Source organism: Mytilus galloprovincialis, chromosome 6 (genome assembly GCF_965363235.1).
Source record: "Mytilus galloprovincialis chromosome 6, xbMytGall1.hap1.1, whole genome shotgun sequence".
In the NCBI taxonomy this organism is placed as follows: domain Eukaryota; kingdom Metazoa; phylum Mollusca; class Bivalvia; order Mytilida; family Mytilidae; genus Mytilus; species Mytilus galloprovincialis.
In genome coordinates, this window is record NC_134843.1 from 86,689,247 (window position 1) to 86,710,722 (window position 21,476).

A 21,476-nucleotide genomic window follows, 5' to 3' on the forward strand; every position below is an offset into this window, starting at 1 on the left:
AAAAATTATGAATATCATGTTTTAAGTAGTTTAATGGCTAAGTTTTATTGCAAAACTTTTGGACATTGTAAAATAGACTTTTTCTTACAAAGAAAATCGTTTTGTTTTATCAAGAACTTCATACATATTGTATAATACTATAATAATAATTTCTATAGAATAATGGCATGGTCTTCCAGTACTCTTAATTTCATCAACAGATGAGAAGAGATAGGAGAGGTCCTGATCCCAAAATCCCGGGCTTAAAAACAAGAAATCCTGAAATCCCAGGCTTAAAAACGTGAAATCCCGAAATTCGAAAAAAAAAATTTCCCAAATCCCAAAAGGGTCAATCCCGAAATGCCAAGCTTAAAAACACCCGATCCAGGAGTCCCGATAAAGGTCCTATCCCCCCTCACAGATTGTAAGCATGCCGTGACCTTAACTAACTATAAATCTTTCATAGAAATTTGGGAAAAAATATAATGTAAGAACCCTAAATCAATGTTGAAAGAAGATAATGTTAACTGATTCTCAAAAAAAATAATTAAATATGATTGATAACCCTTAATTGAACAACTTATGACAAACTTCAATTTGGAACACATTGAGAACATAGAAATGACAAGTAAACATTGCACTGTGACTGTCATCAAAGGCGCTTAAGAAAGATTTTTGCCAGCTGGTCTATTTATGTCTTACCTCAATTTTAATCCCTGAAGACTAATTATATACATGTTAATACTGCAACGTAAGCTTAAGGTAATCATGATAATCAGTTGGGCATCAAATAAACAATGATGATTGTCAGACATAAAAACGATATTAAACTTGAATTTATATGATACAAACTCAATGTACTGACTAAAGTTTTTAATTGACAATTCATCAATCAAAGTATGGGAAATACAACATAAACATTTGTACATGCTTATACCTACCTTGCCCTTAGAATCTTTATTCGTGCTAAATAATATTTTCAAAAAAAACTTTACTTGCATTTTTCGAAATCACATTTACTTATACCAAATGTTGACTTAGTTTAAACATATTTATTTATAGTGGATTGGGAAACAAGTTTTGCAACTTATATTAATCCCTTTCCACTTTGCGGGTGCAAGTGCTGCCTTGTAGCTGCATTAGTCTGCTCTTCTTAGAAATCTACAAGGGTGTCTTTAACGTGCAAGAGATATGGCTCTCTCTTAACACGGGTCAGCTATTTATTGTCCCCTTCCGACGGACTATCATCATTTCCTCAAGACCATACTTGCAAATGGTGTCAAAAGAGAGCCGAAAATTCAGTCCCTGAAATTTTCATCTCGAACGGGAATCGAACCAGGAACCTTTGTGTTAGTAGTCTGATGCACTAACCACTACACTACCTCTCTCAAAATGTTGACTTGACAATCATGACAATGTAGACAATGGTAAAACACAGACCAGGGTATGTAAGGAAAATCCTAGATGATCCTTGATGTTGAATGAACATTAGTAAACAGCATGATTAAGTTTAAAGTAGATCTTTCAACATTGTTTCTTCCAAGAAAATACAACCAAGAACAAATGTTAATGATTACTATACTTTGATAGTCAAATGAACTTAAAGAACAGTTTGTCCTGCTGCATGACTGCCAAGGAAATTCAAACTCAAATTATTTGAGTGGAAAACATTTATTTGCACAGATTAATGGGAGCATTTTGTTAACTTTGTCACAATGCAAGCATTGCGTTGACGAGTCATACTACCAGAAAGTAATTAACCTTCATTAAAACATCAATGAATACATTTCCATAACCAAAGTACATCCTCATTTACCTGAATCGTTCTCAAATGTATAAAATAGTGTTTAAAAGACTAAAACAATGCAAGAAAATCCATGAAATAAGGTGAACCATGTCACCCTGGATATTGCACAAATGCCATGGTAATGGATTGAAAACTGGGTACAGAAAAACTTGGATCTTTACCAATAAATGCCTTGTAGTTGTTTTCCTTAAATAGGAAAGTTGAAATCCCTATGATAACATGTACAGATCTCAGAACCTACCAATCTATAATGGAAACAGCTACAGTCCTCAGAGAATGCAGAGAATCAATACAAAATATTACAATGAATTAACGATATAATGAACACTATCAAGCACACATCTCTGCTCCGTTCAGTTCTATATTTTGCACCTTTTGTTCTAGGAATTTATGTCAAACAATGAAATTTCTGCCTCCACAGCTATGTATCATGATTAATCCTTAAAAAGGATTAACAGAAATGTATTTAAATCAGATTTCCAAGGATGCAATAAAAAACATATATAGAATTTTAATAACCCCTAGGCCAAAAATAAATAATTGTTTGTTTCCCCAAACCCGACCCTATCAAGTCAGGTGAGGGTAGGTAGGTAGGTAAATTATTTTATTTTTTTGGTAAATTTGTTTTTTTTTGGTACTTGTAAATAGAAAATTACAAACCATCATTATAGGGCTGTATTTTAAAATCTAGAGTGTATTAAGCTATCAGTTTCCTCATGTCAGACTTATTAAATAAAACTCTATGTATACATTGAAATAGTTTATTTAATTGGGTTTCTTTTGAGTGGTAATTTTCCAATAATGACACAGTCTTTGTTGCCCCCACAGCTGCACAGGAGGCACATATATCGGGCTGTGCCACGGTAGAGTCATAATACGGAAATTCCACATGTGTACATCACAGTCTATTTGTAGGTGCACATTCACCACGCCTTCAACAGCATCACCTGAAATAAAGAACAACAGAGATCTTTAATAAATAAAAAATAATATCCTAGAGTACTTTGTATATATATATTGGGAATTTTCAATGAAGAAAATGTCTAAAATACTGAGCTTTCTGTTTATTATATTAAGCAGTATAATCTGTCAGAAATCTGTCCAAGTTCAACGTTAGAGAGTGTTCTAGTAGAATGAAGTTTAAACCGTTCACTAAAGTATGCAATTTTCCACTGAAAGAAGGATTTGAACATTGAACCCATATCAAACACTGAATAACTCAATGGAACATGCATATAAAATACAATCAACTGAGAGTGTTTGTTAAATGTGGAAATGTCATTCAATGTTGGGTCACAAAATCATGCTATGCAAGACCATGTTATTATATATTAAAAGTGAAAAGAATATATTTTGGTAATACTATAAAAGCAAACCTTCAGGTGTGATAACAGATCCACAACAGTAGTCATACTTCAAGTTGGTTAGCAGTCTGTCAAATGCTCTGGATTCTCGAACAGTTACCACTATTTAGAGAAGTATGCATGGGCTGTCTGCTTTAACAAGACTAGTGTGGAGTGATCTGCTTTTATTAGGGACCAAATGATTAATTTAAATCAATTGCTTTCAGGCCTCGGGTTAAATAAGTAAGGGCATAAGGAAATCATTAGGGAATTTAGGTAAAGGGGTTTGAAAATTTGCAAGAAAAGGAATGCAAACAAAGGTGAGGAGACTCTCCTTATCCTAAAAAAGTCTACCTTTGCTTGCAAGAAATAGATGTTGGGACGGTCACTTATTATGCATACCTGTTAACTTGTTAATAGCTTCTTCTTTTCCCTTAGAAAATTTGTTGACAGCTTGACTGGCTCCCATCATTTTGTCAAAGGTGTTGACAACATTTGAGGAGGAGGCTTCTTTTTCTGTAGAGGTCCCATCAATATTAATGTCAATGCAAAATTTCCAAAACTTAAATAGGTATAGGAAGATGTGGTATGAGTGCCAATGAGACAACTCTCTATCCAAATAACAATTTATAAAGGTAAACAATTATAGGTCAAGGTACGGCCTTCAACACGGAGCCTTGGCTCACACCAAACAAGCTATAAAGGCTTGTATATTAAAAGGGCCCCAAAATTACAAGTGTTAAACCATTCAAAGGGGAAAACCAACGGTCTAATCTATTTAAAAAAACGAGAAACGAGAAACATGTATAAATTACATAAACAAAAAGTCTTTATTAAAGTCTAGTGCAAGTTTCATGTCATCATCGTGGTGTGGAATAAATATTTCAGTAGAAACACTTTGTTTTGATACACGGATGTGTTTTTTGTCAAGAGCATCCTCCTCCTCTTCAGTCAATTTTAAATCGGCTATATCGTCCTCACATAGGTCTTCAAATATTTCCTTCTTCGAAAATCTTTCCAAAAAGTTTCCAGCCGAATAAACGGCAACAAAAACTGACAGAACGGCGTCCATGTAAATGTATGAACAATCTAGAGAATATTGTTCTGAATATCGTAAAGACCCGAGACCACGTGGAATAAGAAGCCAAGTCGCGTCATCAATGCGTTTTCAACAATGCCGATTTCAAAGGCGCTTTGAAGAACAGCGTCTCCTTATGTCTTATGTATTTGACTTGTCCATTTCATAGGAGCACCGCACCACCACATGAATTTCGATAAAAAAAAATTCTACACAAAATCGGCAATAAAATTATTCCGGTCGCGGCGATTTTTCCCGGTCGGTCGGGATTGGGGAAACAAACAATATTTTATTTTAGGCCCTACTAATTTCAACACCTCAAACAGTGAAAATTTTTGATGAAAATTTATTGAAACCTTGAAATTTACAGGAAAAGTACTCCCACTGCTGTGAAAAATCTGTTAAGAAAGTATCAGTTCATTATGTAAAGCCATTATTATAGCATTTATCAACTAAAATAGAATTAGCAGCTAAATGGTAGAATCAAAGGCATATTGTTACTTAAAAGTAGTAAAAAGTTCATTTTTTTCAATTTTACTAATTTTAAAAGATATTATTTAAACCTATGTGTTTAAATTTTTGGTAAAACTACAAAATCACAATTTGTGACAAAACTTCGAATTTGCTACTCAAATAAGTCCCCTGACTTGTATTAAATTGTATACTACATGTACATGTATCATGCAAACTATCAAGCTTCAAAATTTAAACAATATTAATCAATGCAAAACTTCCATGCTATAACAAATAGTATACAGATCAGACACATAAACAACCAGCTCAGGCCTAAATTAAAATATTGTTTGTTTGCCCTTTTCCGACCCTATGTTTTGAAACAGGGTAGGCAATGGTAGGTAGGTAGGTAAAATATTTTATTTTTCTTTCCAAAAAAATAACTGAGCTCGGTACATTTTTTGTCATGGGTAGGCAGGTAGGTATAATATTTTATTTTATAGATACATAATCTGCATGACGTCATTTTTGTCTGTATTGCTTTTGTTTAAGTATGACATATAATAATATAATGTTTTTGCTAATAAATTTCTGGGACTATAAGACTAGTATAAAGTTGCAGGAAGTTTTGAAGAAAAAATATCATGTAGAATGTGAAATTAATCCATATGCACTACTATTTTGTTTTCAAATATCAAAATATAGGGCTGTGCGGCATATTTTCAACATTAATATGCCTGGAACTTTTGAGAGTTTTAACTTACACTAATATTCTGTCCTACGTTCATTTTACGCTTACCTCGACCTAAAGGTTTTCTGTTAGAGATAACTTTGTCCTGGTAAAATATGTCCAGGCAGACATACATTACTAGTAGAAACAGTCCCTAGCGTGTTTAAATGTTCTTGTATGCCTGGGTTTCCAATAAAAATGATACAAGACTTGAAACAAAATTGTCACATATTTTTTATCGCATTTATAAATGATTTGTATGGAAAAACTTGGCGATTTTGCAGCCAAATATTCTCCACTTTACAGACCTTTGGTTCATGTCAGACATGAATAATATATCAAATGCTTGTTGAAGGCATCGTTAACATAATCATCCTGTTCCACCGATCACCAAAGGCCATTCCTACATAGGATACAACGTCCGTTTAGAAAATAATTTGTACACACGTTGATAATTTTGTATTGGGCGAACTTTTTTTTAATGAACCCTACTCTTCAAGTATAAAGACACAGAGTAACGTTCGTCATATCATGATTTCTGACAAATGCTTTGAAACTCTAAATGCAAGTGTTCATGTCAAACGCTTACGTGATACCAAACGGACTAGATCTTATCCGGGAAAGATAAAACCCGAGGATTCCAGTAAAAATGTTTTGAGCGGGAAATACAAATATAAGATTATTTGTAGGAACGGAAAAACAAAATAAAATAAAATCTTGCAGGTAAATACAAATAAAAGATTTTCATGCGGAACAAATTTATAGGGTCGGTCGGTAAAGGGCAAAGTTTTGTTTGTATACATTTGTGTATGAGTTTGACATGTATGTTCTGACATTATATTTCATGTTCATGTACATGTATCTTGATTTAACGGTTTTTCATGTTTTTACAGATTTTGTTTCTGTACTGTCTTTCTGTCTTAAAGAACTGAAAGTGTCATAATCTTATTACTGCAACAGTTCCAAGTGATACATATATAGCTCAAGCAGAAAGTTGGTGTACCCCTTTAAAAAAATCTTGGATTTTGTGATTCCTTTTCTTTTGCAAATCGGTTTCTCATATATATCTCATTTTGCATCATATTGATCTTTGGTGTTTTAACACCACTTGCAGCACTATTGGCTATTTCACAATGTTTGGAGAGAACCACTAACTTTTGGCTGGAAAACTAGTTGATTAAGATTGTAGTTGAACAATCCTCTCACATGTGGGCTCAAATTCAAAACATCATGATCAGTGTTGACAGACTTGTCATTCTATTGGTACAGAGGTTGAACTTCTTAGACCACTCTGCAATAGAGGCTTTTATCTTTTCAACTTTATTTTTGCATATTAATAAATATTATAACCATAAACAATACAAATTTTTGTTGAACCAATAAACACACCTGGTAGCTCGATGTCCAACCAAGTCCAACAGTGTATTTACACTTTATATTAGTGCAATTTTGTTATTACAATCTAGATTCGATTTTCTCGGGAGATTATGCAGCATGTCCAGTTTGTACTTTATAAATTGCACTAAACAAAGTGTAATTGCTCCTCAGGAATTGATACTATTCTTACTGTACATGGAATTATGATCAAGATTTCCTGTGTGATACATGGCCAATTGTGGACATGCTTACAAACATTTATAACAGTATATGAATTTTTTCAACTAGACATGCTAGATGTACATACATGTACATTTGTACAGCACTGAGGTAACATTTCAAAAGAAAAAGAAATTTTATTTAATTACAACAACAAAACCTTACTAAACTGATGAGGTAATGGCCCTATATACATGATATACAGTGTGTAGCATTATTATACTTTTTCCTTGCCAGTAATCCCCTGATGCAAAGGTCAACATGCACTTCATTGATACTTTTGACTATTTCAGAGGCCTCTCATAGGGATGTCCAAGTAATCACTTAATCACATTTTTTCCCCCCAACATAATCACAAAATCATGAATTATCTTTTTTAACAACATGAACATGATAATCATATTAATAAAAAAAAATAGTCCTAGATTTTCAAATTTGATATTTGGTCTGGTAATCAAATAATCAACTATAAAAAAGGGCCAAGTAATTACATTTATAACAAAAAATTCCACAAGCAGACTCATTTCAAAAGGCATTCTGTTAAACAAATAATTGTAGTATAAATTACTAAAGCTATCCAAGATAAAAGTACACTTCAAGTTGAGAAAAAAATTACAATGTGCATAAAAATCATGACCAGTGCCTGTGATTTGAAGGAGCTATATATATGTCCGAAGATTTCTGACCTGACGTCTCATTTAAAAGGGCCTGTGCATGTGACCTTTAAAAACATTTTAAAACCCAGAATATGCTTGAAATTGGATGTTGGCTAAAGGCGACACATTCACTGTAGGCCATTCCCAAAGCATTAATCTTCTCTTAGGCCTTATTCTCTGTTTTGTTTATTTTGCTATTTTGAAAACTTTTAATTGTAATGTGAAGTTAACAAAGTCTATGTCTCAGAATCCCCTAAAAAATCTCAACAGATTATTTGCATTTAAATGTCATGGATTAAAAAATTTGGCAAATTTTTAAACACAAAATTTAAGTGTGCAATCGTTCCATGCGGTGGTAAAACTGTCACGACTTAAGGTCACTGTTTGACCTTTTGAAAAATTAATGAATTTATAACAAATCATATACATGAAAAAGTGGACTCATTAATGAATTTTTCATCATGGTCATATTACATGTTTGCAAGTGCAAAATTGTCATCTTTAAATTTATTTAATGCCAAATCTCTTACAGGTTATGCCTTTGTTTATTTTCTGTTTTATTAAGAATTGAATGCTTCTTTTTGTAGCTTTATTGGGGTTTAAAAGCATTGACTGAAGTACATTTCGTATGAAGCACGGGAGCGCTTCATCTAAAAATGTGCACTCGGTCAACACTTTTACAACCCTATGAAGTTACAAAAAGAAGCATTCAATACTTATAATTACATTTTTTAGCTAGGATCATGAAAACACGATTTACATCAAGTTTTTATTTAATTTACCTGTGCACTGTATTATGGAACCTCGTGTCATCATGAATGATAAGTTTTATTGTGTAATGCAATTGCTTAATCAGTAACACTTGAAGTGCAGTTAGCCAAGAATAACGTTTTATAATGAAACATTCATCAAATGTAATTATTTGTAGATGAATGGCAAACCAATTATTCAATAGCTAAATTGTGACCATGAGCTAGACCTAAATACCCAAATCATGCCTATAAATCTTTCAGAATCATGTCATCTACATTGAAGTAATATTTGGATTTTTTAATATTTGATTGCATTTTCTGTGTTACTTATAAACTAGCAAAATGTCTAAATGAACAAGATTCTGACTACAATCTACAATGATGCCAATAACATTACAATGAATTTCTGACTACATTTGTCTTAACTGTACTCTCATCCTTTTAACAAAATTAGAGTTTACAGCTAAATTCCTAATGCATGTAAAGCAAGTCTTTGGTAAGCTTGCTTACTTTGTTTGTATTTTGTACAATTGTAATTGGAATAACATCCAATCAAATTTATACTATATACAGGTTGAAATATGCCTATATATATTGTTGGATGATGTTAATTACAAAGCTTGAATTAACATTTATACAAACAGAGCAAGCAAGCCTACTGAACCAATGTTTTACTCTACAAGCATTGGGAAATTAGCTATAACTATAAATTGTCTATTCCTTTGGTATAGTTGAGGTGGAGTGAATTAATAGAGGACCAAGGTGTAATAATGGAGAGCTATGTAATAAGTTGTAATTTTTTTAAATTATTGAAACATGCAGTAAACTATGCCAGAGTGAGTTGCAACCTCACTTTACACCAAGTATCTTATTAATGTGACATTCTTTCACCAGTTACATGTATATATATTCAGTTTGTTTAATGCTCACATTTTATATTTTTAGTCTTTCTGTCTTTTCCCAGCTTTTATCCAGATAATTTCAACTTTTAAGAAGATAACTGAAACAGCAGATGGTACAATCATCACATAGCTGAACTAATTGCAGATTGAAAGGACTCTTCAAGGTCAAACAGTGGTAAAATTATTTATTTTCAATTCATGATTGTTTTGACACCCTGTTCATATTAGCCATGGTAATAACTTCTGAAATGACATATAGATCAGAAAGGTATTAAACAGCTCTTACATAGTTTGTACCCATAACTATTATTTATAAATCTGTTATGATAAAATAAGAGAAAATGAGAAAAGAAAGTAATTGTTTCATGCTACATTGTAACTTTATGTGACATTATTAGAAGTTATAACTAAGTGATCTTCAGTAAATTGGGTATTTTTTCAGTAAAATGGTATGTAAGCATGATATTAAAGAGGGATAAGTTCATGAATCAACTCCTGCTGCAGGATATACATTCAAAATTAAACTAGACCATGGCCACCAGTTAGTATTAAACTGGACCATTCTATGATAAGTGTTTTATGCCCACATAGCTGTGGAGGAGGCCTAAGTTTTACCCTTCTTTGTCTACATCTCTTAATTTGTTACTGTACTGTTTGCCTCAACAAAATGTTATGAATCTTGCACACAATGCTTATTACTACAAACACAGATCATGTCTGAATTTTGATGGTGTCCGTGCCACTTTTACCATTCTAGAGTTATGCCCTTTACGAATGAAAAAAAATGCTGAATTTTGTTTCAGATCTCTAACTTTAAGTTTGCCTATGCCAAACCTTAACACTTGTACACAATGCATATTACATGTACCACAAAACTCTACATTAAGTACAAATTTGGGTCTTGTCGCTTCTACAGTTCTTGAGTTGTGTCCCTTTGACATATTAACATTGTATGCAAGCAAGGGTATCATCTGTGTCCCATAATGGCATTGACATATTCCACATTTATTTCTAAATAACTAAGAGAGATAGATAGTGACTGGTTTTCTAGAAGCCTTTTCTGGTGTCAGTTTATAAAATCTTTTATTCCACTGATTCCTTAAACATTTTAAATGAAAAGATACTTTTTACTTTTGCTAGAAATAAGGGAGATAATTTGTTATTTCTGTTTGCACAAGGTCACTTAATTCTGGTGTCAAAGGATTGGTTTCTTTGCAGAGATTCCCAATATATATTAAATTTTTAATTTAGATTATAAATTTTAAAATATTTTACCACAATTATTGTACCAAAAACCTTAATTATGTCAAAAATGTGATCACAATCCAAATTCAGACAAAGTCAAGCTTGAATATTGTGTCTAAACTTGCACAACTATTCAGGGTTCAACCTCTGCAGTCGTATCAGGCTGTGCTCGGTAAAGCATTTTATTCTGATCTGAAAGCATATTATTAGCAGTGGCGGCCTGTGGTAGGGGGGTCTATTTCCTACATACAAGGTGATAGGATGGCCCCTGGAATAGGTCACCTTTTAAAGCTTGAAAATATGTGAAAAGGTCAGGAAAAACTATCAGAAATATTTCATACGGTCAATAATGTTCTGTTTTATTATCTTTGTATCCTAGCATTTTATTGACCAATTTTCTCTCGTTTGACACTTAGGTATTCAAGTTTTACACTTAAACACAGTACATGAAACCCAAACAATATGGTAAAAAGGTAACATTTTGCGGTAACAAAATCCCATCAGCACCCCCTATCAATTAAGTATTGAAGTGAACTTCCAGAGAGTGGGGGATTCAGAAATTTTCATAAGTGGGGGCCCACTGACTCCCTAAGAGGGGTCCTGCTCAATTCATGCTTCAGTGATTCCCTACATAATCAACCAGATTTTTTCCCAGAAAAAAAGGGGACCCTAGGTCCCCTGGTCCCCTCTAAATCTCCCTATGATAAGATTTTGCATGCATAATCTATACAAATTCTGACAATGTTGCACTACCTGTAGCGTGAAAAACAAGTTCGGTAGCCCATACTTTTTTTGGAAAAACATGATTAAATCTACATTTTGACAAATTCTTTTTAAAATTCTATGGATTTTAATTATATTAAAAAAAAATGCACCATAAAATACCTATATGAAACAAAATTAGATCACGCATTAACAAATAATTTCAAACAACAAAAAACTACAAAGGTATAAATGAAATATTATTTATAGTCTATAATTTCATAATTAAGCCCATGACAAATAGAATATTATGCAATTGAACATAAAGTAAACGGTTCTTACTATTCCAACATAATTAATAGGAATATATTATCTTATAAATTGGCATTGTCAATTAGGAAAATAAGTGTAATAATCCTATTTTTGTGCCAATATTTCATGCGACTTTAAGTATACTAAAATAAAAAGGAATAACCTGTTTTGAGGTCCAGGATATACATGTTGGGAGGTTACCAACAACTCGTCATTATCACAAAGACTGAACTGCACTTCAGATAATTTGGTTTATATTGTATAGAGCATTCAAAACATGGATTTGTCACATGATCTATATTTGTGATGAAAGCTCAACAGCAAGAGTGATGTCTTCTATATTCTACAAATTTACAACCTATCTGTTGTGCCTGTAGCTTCCATGGATTGATTGTTATTTTTAAAGATAATTTATAATTTCCAGTTGATAATCGTCAGAATTTGAGGTTTCTCTTAAAATCTGTTTTATTGAAGTGTAAATATTGAAGGAATTAAATTAAACAATTTTATCACTTAAAAAATATTTTGCAACATTCCCTTTGTTCATCAATTGTCACAAAATTACAGCTTATCTTAATTATACTTATTAGTTTTGGATGATAAGTTTATTGTTCATTGCTTCTTTGATATTCATATGGTTGATGATTTAAAAGAGGGGCGAAAGATACCAGAGTATATTCAAACTCATAAATCGATAAAAAAAATAACCGCCATGGCTAAAAAAGAAAAAGACAAACAGACAAATAAAAGACACAACATAAAGAACAAAAGACTAAGCAACACTAACCCAACCAAAAAGGGGGGTGTTCTTGGATGCTTCCGAAAAGGGGTACGAAGATCCTGCTCCACATGTCGCAACTGTTGTGTTGCTCATGTTAAATATTCTTGCAATAGGTCACATTCTTGAAAAGGTTACAGCATTGTAGAACGACATAAAGAACATATCCGATTTCATCTGTGAGATGGATATTTAAAAACATTCAACCAACTCGTGATGGTATCAGTATAATTTACGAAGGGATGATGAAAATTTGAACTATGCAAGAAATAATTCATGCTTCAGTGATTCCCTACATAATCAACCAAATTTTTTCCCAGAAAAAAAAGGGGAGCCTAGGTCCAAATGTATGAACAACATTGCTCGAAAATATATACCTTGTTCTTCATAAACCTCCAACAAATATATTTTAAAACTTTTTAAGACCTACTTAGGAGCTTTATGTGTTTAGGTCTGTGCAGCATATTTTTCCTGTCTGTTTGTTTGTTTGCCAATCTGTTCCTCTTCAGGTTTAAGTTTTGGTCAAGGTAGCTAGTCTTTTTATTCAAGTTGAAGTCCAATCAACCAGAAACTTAGTATACGTGTTCCCTATGATATGATATTTCTAATTTTGTACTGAAAAAATCCTTGTAGTTATATGATTAGCTTGAACTCAATGCAAGTGTAGCACAAACATTATGCAGGTATTTGTAAGTCAGATGTGTAATCCCTATTGAGCATCAAACCTGTTGGCACATTTTATGTTTTTACCCTTGTCTGTCTGTCTGTACATCCCAAAATTGGTTTCTGTTCTCTAACTTAAGTTTGCCTAGACCAAATGTTATGAAACTTATACACTGCTTATAACACCAAAACACTATTCAAGTTTAAATTTTGGTGGTGTCACTTTAACAAAAGGAAAAATTGCTGTTTTAAAAATATAAATTATGTAATTTTTGTCTTGCTTGAAGGAGTAAAAAATTGAGACATATGTATACTGGTTCAGGCGTCTGTCTCGCTTGAAGGAGTAAAAAATTGTGACATGTATGCTGTTTCCGGGGTCAGAGGCGTCGGAAATGTAATAGTTTTGTGATTAGGTCTAGTTTATGGTGAACCACTAGTAATAAGTCGAAGATATTTGGTATTCAGATGTATAAGTATTGGCATATATCTCATTATCATGGAGAATACTTGGCCCCCTTAGTTATGGTCTATTGACTTTGAAACTTTTGCTAAATTTTCATGTATTTGTTTGTGATTAGGTCTGTTTATGGGGAACCACTAGTGGCAAGTCAATGGTATTTGATATGCAGAACTTTGTATTAGCATTGACACATCTCAATTTCATGGAGATTGTTTAGCTTGATTCAGTCATGGTTCATTGACTTTGAATATTTGCAAAACTTGCTATTTTAATTTCTAAATTTGCATTGTGACATGTCGAAATTACTAAAAAGCTAGACATATCTCTCATGTCTCTGTGATAATAGTTTATTTAAATCTTCTTTGAAAATTGGAGTTATCTTTCTTTGTTCAGAATGGTAGTTAAATCAACTACAACCAATGGTTTACACAATGCAATATTTAATTTTCTTCCCACTGATAAATTAAAGCAATTTTTACCATTCCATGCTTACAAGCACTGATTACCATTCTAGGGTTATGCCCCTTTACAAATGAAAAATAACTGATTTTTTTGTTTCCGTTCTCTATAGACTTAAGTTTGTCTCAACTTAATGCTTATTACCACTAAACTCAGTTTAAGTTCAAATTTTGGTAGCTTCACTTATAAGTTCTTGAGTTATGTCCCTTTATAACAATATACTAGTGGGGGCATCATCTGTGTTCCTATGGACACATTCCTCATTTATTTTCTGTGGTTGCTATCTAGCTAAGCAGACAATGTCTTTCTTTTTTATTTTGTATGGTTTAAGATTTTCATTACCTTTCAACTTACAGACTTCAAGGAGAATTGCAGTCAAGATTGAGGAATTCAACTCCAAATTTAAAGAACTGAAGAAGCTGAACAGTTTTATTGGTAATTTTGAATTGCAAGATAAGCACATTCCTTCCATCCCCCTAATTTAATTTCTATAATGTAAGCCCTACATCAGGCAGTATTCGCTGTAGAATGTCTAGAGATACATACAAATTAACCAGTGGCGGATCCAGAACTTTTCATAAGGGGGGGGGGGGGGGGGGCTGACTGACCTAAAGGGGGGCCCACTCCAGTCATGCTTCAGTGAAACCCTATATAATCAACCAACAAAAGGGCCCCCCCCCCCCCCCCCCCCTTGGATCCGCCTATGTTTTACCAAGTTTGAATATGGGACATTTATTTTGTAATGAGACAGAACCTCAACAACACAAAATACCAATATAATGGCAGACAACTAATCTTCAACAATAGACTAGTGTCTGCAATATCTCAAGCTGATCATGAATCAGACAAATTGTAAATTAACCCCAATCCTTTCTTTGAAATGAAATTTTAAAAAACCTTAATAGTAGTACATCACAAATAACCAAAAGACATCCATAGAAAGGAAAGCATTATTTAACAATAGTAAGGAGCTGTTATAGGTCACTGCATAATTCAAGCTTCATGGTCAATGTCTATATGATAAGGTCAAAATGTTTTGATCAAATTGAAACAAGTATCTAAGAAACCTAATCAGATGTTTTTGTGGAGCCTTTTGCCTTTTCCAAAAAGCGATCCTACATGCCAGTGGCAGCGTCCTCAAATATTCACTCTGTGGTTAAAGTTTTTAAAATTTCAATCACTTTCTTAACTATCTTGGATTTCTACCAAACTAGGACAAAAGCTTGATTTTGATCAAAAGATGGTATCCAGAAGTAAATAAATTTTGAAGAAAAAGAAAAAATCTTTTTTTCCTCTTTTTAACAGTATATATGAATTTAGTTTTTCTACCAGTTGACATTATTAACATTCACTCTGTGGTTAAAGTTTATAAAATTTTAATAACTTTCTTAAACTATCCTGGATTTCTACCAAACTTGGACAGAAGCTAATGTTTATGATCAAAAGCTAGTATCTAGAAGAAAATTTTGTAAAAATATATTTCGTGCTTTTCTGTGTGTTAATTATGTACTTAGTTTCCTTCCAGTTAACATTACATACAATCTGCAGTTAAAAGTAGGCAAGACACTGGGTTAGGTGGAACCTTACAAATTATTTTTTTCACAGAGTAAAACCTCAATCATTAATGCATTCGAAATTATTCAAATCTAATTATCTCCATGAAAGAGTGTTACAATACATGTAGCTATAGTTGTATGTTTTGTAAAAGAAAGTAAGATAATGAAGTGCACACTTTTTTATGTTGCATGTATTTCGAATAGACAGAAAAAAATGTTAGCCATTCCTTACAATTTTAAAGCAGAGTAAATCATGAAAAACGTTTGATGTTACAGTCACATGACAAAATTATGTCTATGAGCAGATAGACAAAACACTTTCAGACTATCAGAAGACGTGTTACATCCAAAATTAAATTATTTGTTTGAAACCACCTTTCTTGAAATTTGAAATTTGTTGGAAGTTATTTTTGTGCTTCAAGTAGTAGTATATATTGAAAAGTGCTGTTAACATGTCTATATGAATGAGGTAACAGCATTTAAAAAAAAAATTAGGCAAATTTCAATTAACCAAGGAATAAAGGAGTAAGTTCGGTAAGGGCCATATTTGGCCCCAATTATAAAGTTCATAGTTACAAGACAATAAATGTTTTAAGTTGCCTTAAAGATATGTGAGAAAGTTTAACAGAACTGTTTTTGTCAAGATTTTATTCTAACACGTTGATTTTTACATCCCAAATAGGTCAAAATAAAGGGTTTTGGTGAAATTTGACAAAAACAGCTAGATTTCAACCAATTTAAGGATCAGGAAAGATAGAGCGCAGGCGTCGACAAACTTAATATTCAAATAAAATATGTGAAATGTCTTCACAAACATTATTTTAAAAGATCTTTGTTGTCGACGTATGCGCTCTATGTTTCCTGTCTAATAATCTATGGGAAATTTACCCATTTTCATTGATTTTTTCGTGAAAAATCAATATGAGTACAACTTGTGACGTCATAATGAAACGCAAAAACGTAAAATTTTCAACAAAATGGCTTATTTCCTATCTAGTCACTGTATAAGCTATAATTTATTGTGATATTGGTCAATAAATCCGAATTTGAAATTGACACTAAAAATGGGGGCCATTTTAGGACCTTACCGAACATACTCCTTTAATAAGGGAGCTACCATTTAATTTTTATGGGGGGGCTAGGATGAAATTTGAAAAAAATAGGCAGGACAGGAGTTTTGAGTAAAAAAAAAAGGCAGGATGAGACACTTGCAAAAAAAAAAAGTCAGGACGACAATTTAGGTAAAAAAAAGTCAGGATAAACTAAAAAAAAAAGGCAGGACCGAACAGAGTGAAAAATAAAAAGGCAGGACAGAGATTACAGCTAAAAAAAAATGCAGGACAAAATTTTTCCTCCTAGCCCCCCCATAAAAATCAAATGGTAGCTCCCTAAGGAAGTAACAATTTTTAAAAAGATAAAAAAAAATTAAATCTGAAAAGGAAGAAATTTAACATTCATACGTTAAATGCCACTAAAAAAGATTTAGAATTAGCTCTTGAAATCTTCAAATAAAATCCTGGAAGGTTTGAAAAACTGAACTGAAACCAAATGGACTGGACTGAATCATGAAAATTTATATTTTATTGCTTGGCTGTATTTAACACTGTTTTCGGCATATAGTTCATGCATGTACATGTATACAAATATAGTACTTAGGAAATGACAAACTGTCATAGATATAAGAAGATGTTGTATCAGTGTCAATGAGACAATTCTCCATCCAAGTCATAATTTGTAAGAGAAAAAGCATTATAGGTCAAAGTATGGTCTTCAACATGTTCAACACAGAGCCTTGTCTCACACCTAACAGTAAGCGATAAGGGCAGCAAAATGACTAGTGTAAAACCATTAAAACAGGAAAACCAACAGTCAAATTTAAAAAAAAAAATGAGAAACACATGAACCACATTAACAAAAACAACTACTGAAAATCAGATTCCTGACTTAGGACCGATGGAAAAAAATGCAGCAGGTTTAAATGTTTAAATAGGTACAACCTTCATCCTTACCCGAAACAATAGTGTTACATCACACATAGATGCAAACAAATGCAGCAGGTTTAAATAGGTACAAAACCTCACCCATACCATAACAATAGTGTAAAATTACAACATAGAAAGGCACACTATAAAATATCAGTTGAAATGGCTTAACTCAATAAAAAGACATATAAAACACAAATGAACATACATAATGTTCATTTATACATTGAATTTAGCGTTTGTTTACCTTACAGATACTGAAAATTACTGATTTAACTTATAAAATTGTCCTCAGTTATTATTAGGACCATATAAACATTTCACTCATGCTAGGATAATGCAGAGAAAGACTGTAATTTGTTAGAGAAAAAAATATGAATCTGTCAGAAATATTTTAGCAGCATAATCATATGTGAACAGTAGCAATCATTTCATTTTCATTTTGTTTTGGAAAAACAGTTTGTTAAGATACCTTTTCAATGAAAGATTATTAATAGATGTTGCTGTTTTTGCTTTTTCAGAGAAGTGAAATCTGGAAGTATAGCACTGAAAAATATAGGGAAAAAATAATCATATAGGTAAAATATACAGTATTTATAGTATATCTTCATCATGTGGGAAATATTAAATAACTTTTAAAAGTTAAACAGAAATATCACAATCATAAGTTGAAGAGACTATCAATATCATAAGAAGACAAACATGAAAGGATAGTTATCCCAAAACACTAAAAAAAAATGAGAAACAGGAACACCCCCTAAAATAAGTTGGATTCAAATCCAGGATTTTGAAAAAAGCAATCTTTAGAGTAGACAGGTTATAAAGAATGCATTTAACCATAGCATTATAGCTCCTTAAGGGGCATCCATCCCAACCAGAAATCTTCCTCTGCAAATGGTTAACTCTTGTTCCATGTGTTCTGTCAGAAGTGTTAGCAAATATGTATCCCTAATGATAACCAACTTTTTAAAGATTTTGTCATGTGTTAAAATCATACAAGTGATAGTATTAGATCCATAGTAGAATGGTGGATACCTTTGACCATACCCTAACACATTTCATAAACCTTGTGATACTTGTTAATTCTCTCATCCTCAAACACAACTGGAAAAGTAAAATATAAAAACAAACAGTAGATTTATAAGTGACCATAACTTGTCAATACAGAAGTTGAAATGTAACAAAGTACAAATTGAAGAAATCGGAAAAAGAAGAAATACAACCCCACTGAAAGCATTCAGAAAGAATTACATGATATTAATTTCTTATGATTTTATTTGCATTTCATAATTTCACTTATATTTACCTCAATTGATTAAAAAAAATAATAATTGGACAAACATTTATCTGGATCCTGTTAAAATTAGGTGATCCTGTCTGGTCTTTTATAACTTGCATTTGCCCAATGACTACAGGCATTTAAAAGAATTTAAGACATCTGTTAGATTTGGATATAATGGACATAGCTTGACTAACACTACATACTTTTTTCCAGTTTTTTTGTGGCGAAAGGATCCTATATTCTGTTCAGTGTCCTCAACATTGGTTTAATCTATATAATATATATTTAAAATATTTGATATTAAACTTGAAAAGAAGCTTTAATATATATGTAGGACTCAATTCTATGGCGGGTTCCAAATCTATGGCAGATTCCTAATCTATGGCAAATGTGACGTTACAAACGCTAAACAACTCAAATCTATGGTAATTTTTTGTTTTCTCCAAATCTATGGCAGATCTGGGGAAAAGAGTAACATATAACGTCACAATTGAATAACGCTATATTATATCTTCGCTAACGATGGCGGAACTCATAGATTTTTATACCATTCAAGATGAATTTAAGGTATTTCCCTAGCAACAATTTGCAGGATGTTTATAGGAAGGTGTGACCTATAACCCCAAAGAGGGATTAAATGTGCTGTACTGGTGAATGCCCGCGATGATCAAGGGAACCGCTATTTTCAGTACCACATTTTTGGGGGAAAGGAGTATTAGAAGTAGTGTGCCATTGGCAAAACAATCAAATGACTGGATACAAGTTTGATTTAAATCATCATCAAATAAAAAAGATGTATTATAAACGATATCGCTGAAATAAATATAATAATTGAAAATACAAACTTCATTTTTATTTGATACTTTTTTCTTTTTTTGTTGGACCTTCTTGTTTGTTACACTTAAATTTAAAGGGTTTAATTAGTAGTTGGTTTAATGAATGGGTTTAACAGGTACCATGCACAGATTAAAAAATGTTTATATTTTTGCAGAGCACATCATTTAAATCTTGAAGTCTGTATAAAGATATATAAATCTAAGATTTATGATTTTTTTGGAGGTTTACCATTATGGAATGTTTATATCACCAATATTAATAGACATGCTCTCGTTGTTGTATATTGTCACTTGCTTAAGACAAGTCATTGGTCGAAACATTAACTGCATTGTTTTCGATTTGCAAAAAATTTGCCATAGATTTGAAAACAACATAAATCAGTCATAGATTAGGAAATAACAAAACTTGCCATAGATTTAAATTTGGGATGGCATGATGTCACATTTACCATAGATTAGGAATCTGCCATAGATCTGGAACCCACCATTGAGTCCTACATGTATATCTGAACCAAAAATCAGCAGCCATTAAAAGTTTTTATGAATTTTAGTGGTTTTTTCCCCTGATAATTGATTTTGTTTTTACTGCAGATAGCATTTAGGTGCAATCTTTGATTATATTTTTTTAGACACCATTAACTTTGTCAAATATCCATAGAATTTTGTGAGACTGACATATGAATAAGATTTGATATGATTGCCAATAAGACAATTCTCTACCACATTGTTTTGTCAAATTTTTTCTCGAAGTTTCATGGAATGTATGTCACTGCTGAATCTTTTGTAGACGAAACGCGCGTCTGGCGTTAATACAAAACTGGTATCTATGATGAGCTTATTTACACAAAATGGACAAAAGCTTCTTCATGTTCAAAACAGAAAATCTGGAAAAAAAAATTCTCTTAGCTGCCGTATTTAACTGATAACTATACTAAATTTTTGTCAGATAAAATTTCACCTTAACACTTAACCCTTTCAACGCTATACACGGCATATGTCGCGATGACGTGATCCGTTCGCTACTGCTATTCGCGGCATTTGTCGCGATGAAAAAGGATTTTTCATCAGGACTCTTAAGCCATATGGTTTTCATTCCGGTTCTCTCTAACTTTTCCTCGTTTGAATCTATGATATACAAGGTCTCATTTGCGTTTGAAATCCCGGCAATTTATATTGTAAAACGATGCAGTATAAGGAAAATAGAAGGAAAATAAAAACAAATATTTTGACAAATGTAAATGGCAGAAATCGGAAACGAAGCTGTAAATATGGAAAAATTTCAGCATTTCTATGGCGAAACTAACAACGAGGATTAGTTTTAAGGTTTTTTTTATCTCAATGTGTTTATTACATTTAATTCGCGTGGGTAATATGATTTCATTGATCATTACGAGACATAGAAAAAGGGGGGAAAACGGAAGTTGACTGAAATTTTTTTGGACGGAGCTATTTATTTGTGCCACGATTACATAATACATTGTGTATGGTGCAATACACTACAGAATCGGGCAACTGGTGTCTTCTTTATTATATGGCAGATAAAACAACAAAATAAATGAAGACTAAAACTAGTTTTTATTCAAAATTCAACACAAATGTAATGAATTACACCTTTTACCTGTTAATTACCTGAAAATGCAGGTAACCTGATAAAAATTTCACTAAAATAGTTGCCTAACATTACAGTTCATGCTCTCCTGAGCATTTTTCATGCAATAACTTTCTCTGTATCTCATATAATAAAAAAAGATACAGCAGTCTGAAAAGGAAAATACTGTTCTAATGAATGAACACAAAAAAAAAAAATGCAGCAGCAGTCATTTTTCTATTTTTTTGTGTAGCGTTGAAAGGGTTGACAGAAGTAATCGGATTTAGACAAGGCTATATGAAACACTTTAGAAATGT

The 21,476-nt window shown here is 32.3% G+C and overlaps 1 protein-coding gene across 2 annotated transcripts in view; it reads left to right on the forward strand.

Annotated features, from left to right (window-relative positions):
• LOC143080579 (uncharacterized) overlaps nt 1–21,476 on the forward strand; it is a 58,162-nt gene that overhangs the window by 1,970 nt on the left and 34,716 nt on the right. Inside the window, exons 2-4 of one of the 2 annotated variants that reach the window (XM_076256481.1) lie at nt 9,359–9,471; nt 14,272–14,350; nt 17,975–18,031. The gene's annotated coding sequence lies outside the window, so the exon portion shown is untranslated. The remainder of the gene's footprint in view (nt 1–9,358; nt 9,472–14,271; nt 14,351–17,974; nt 18,032–21,476) is intronic. The other variant, XM_076256483.1, reaches the window with a different exon arrangement.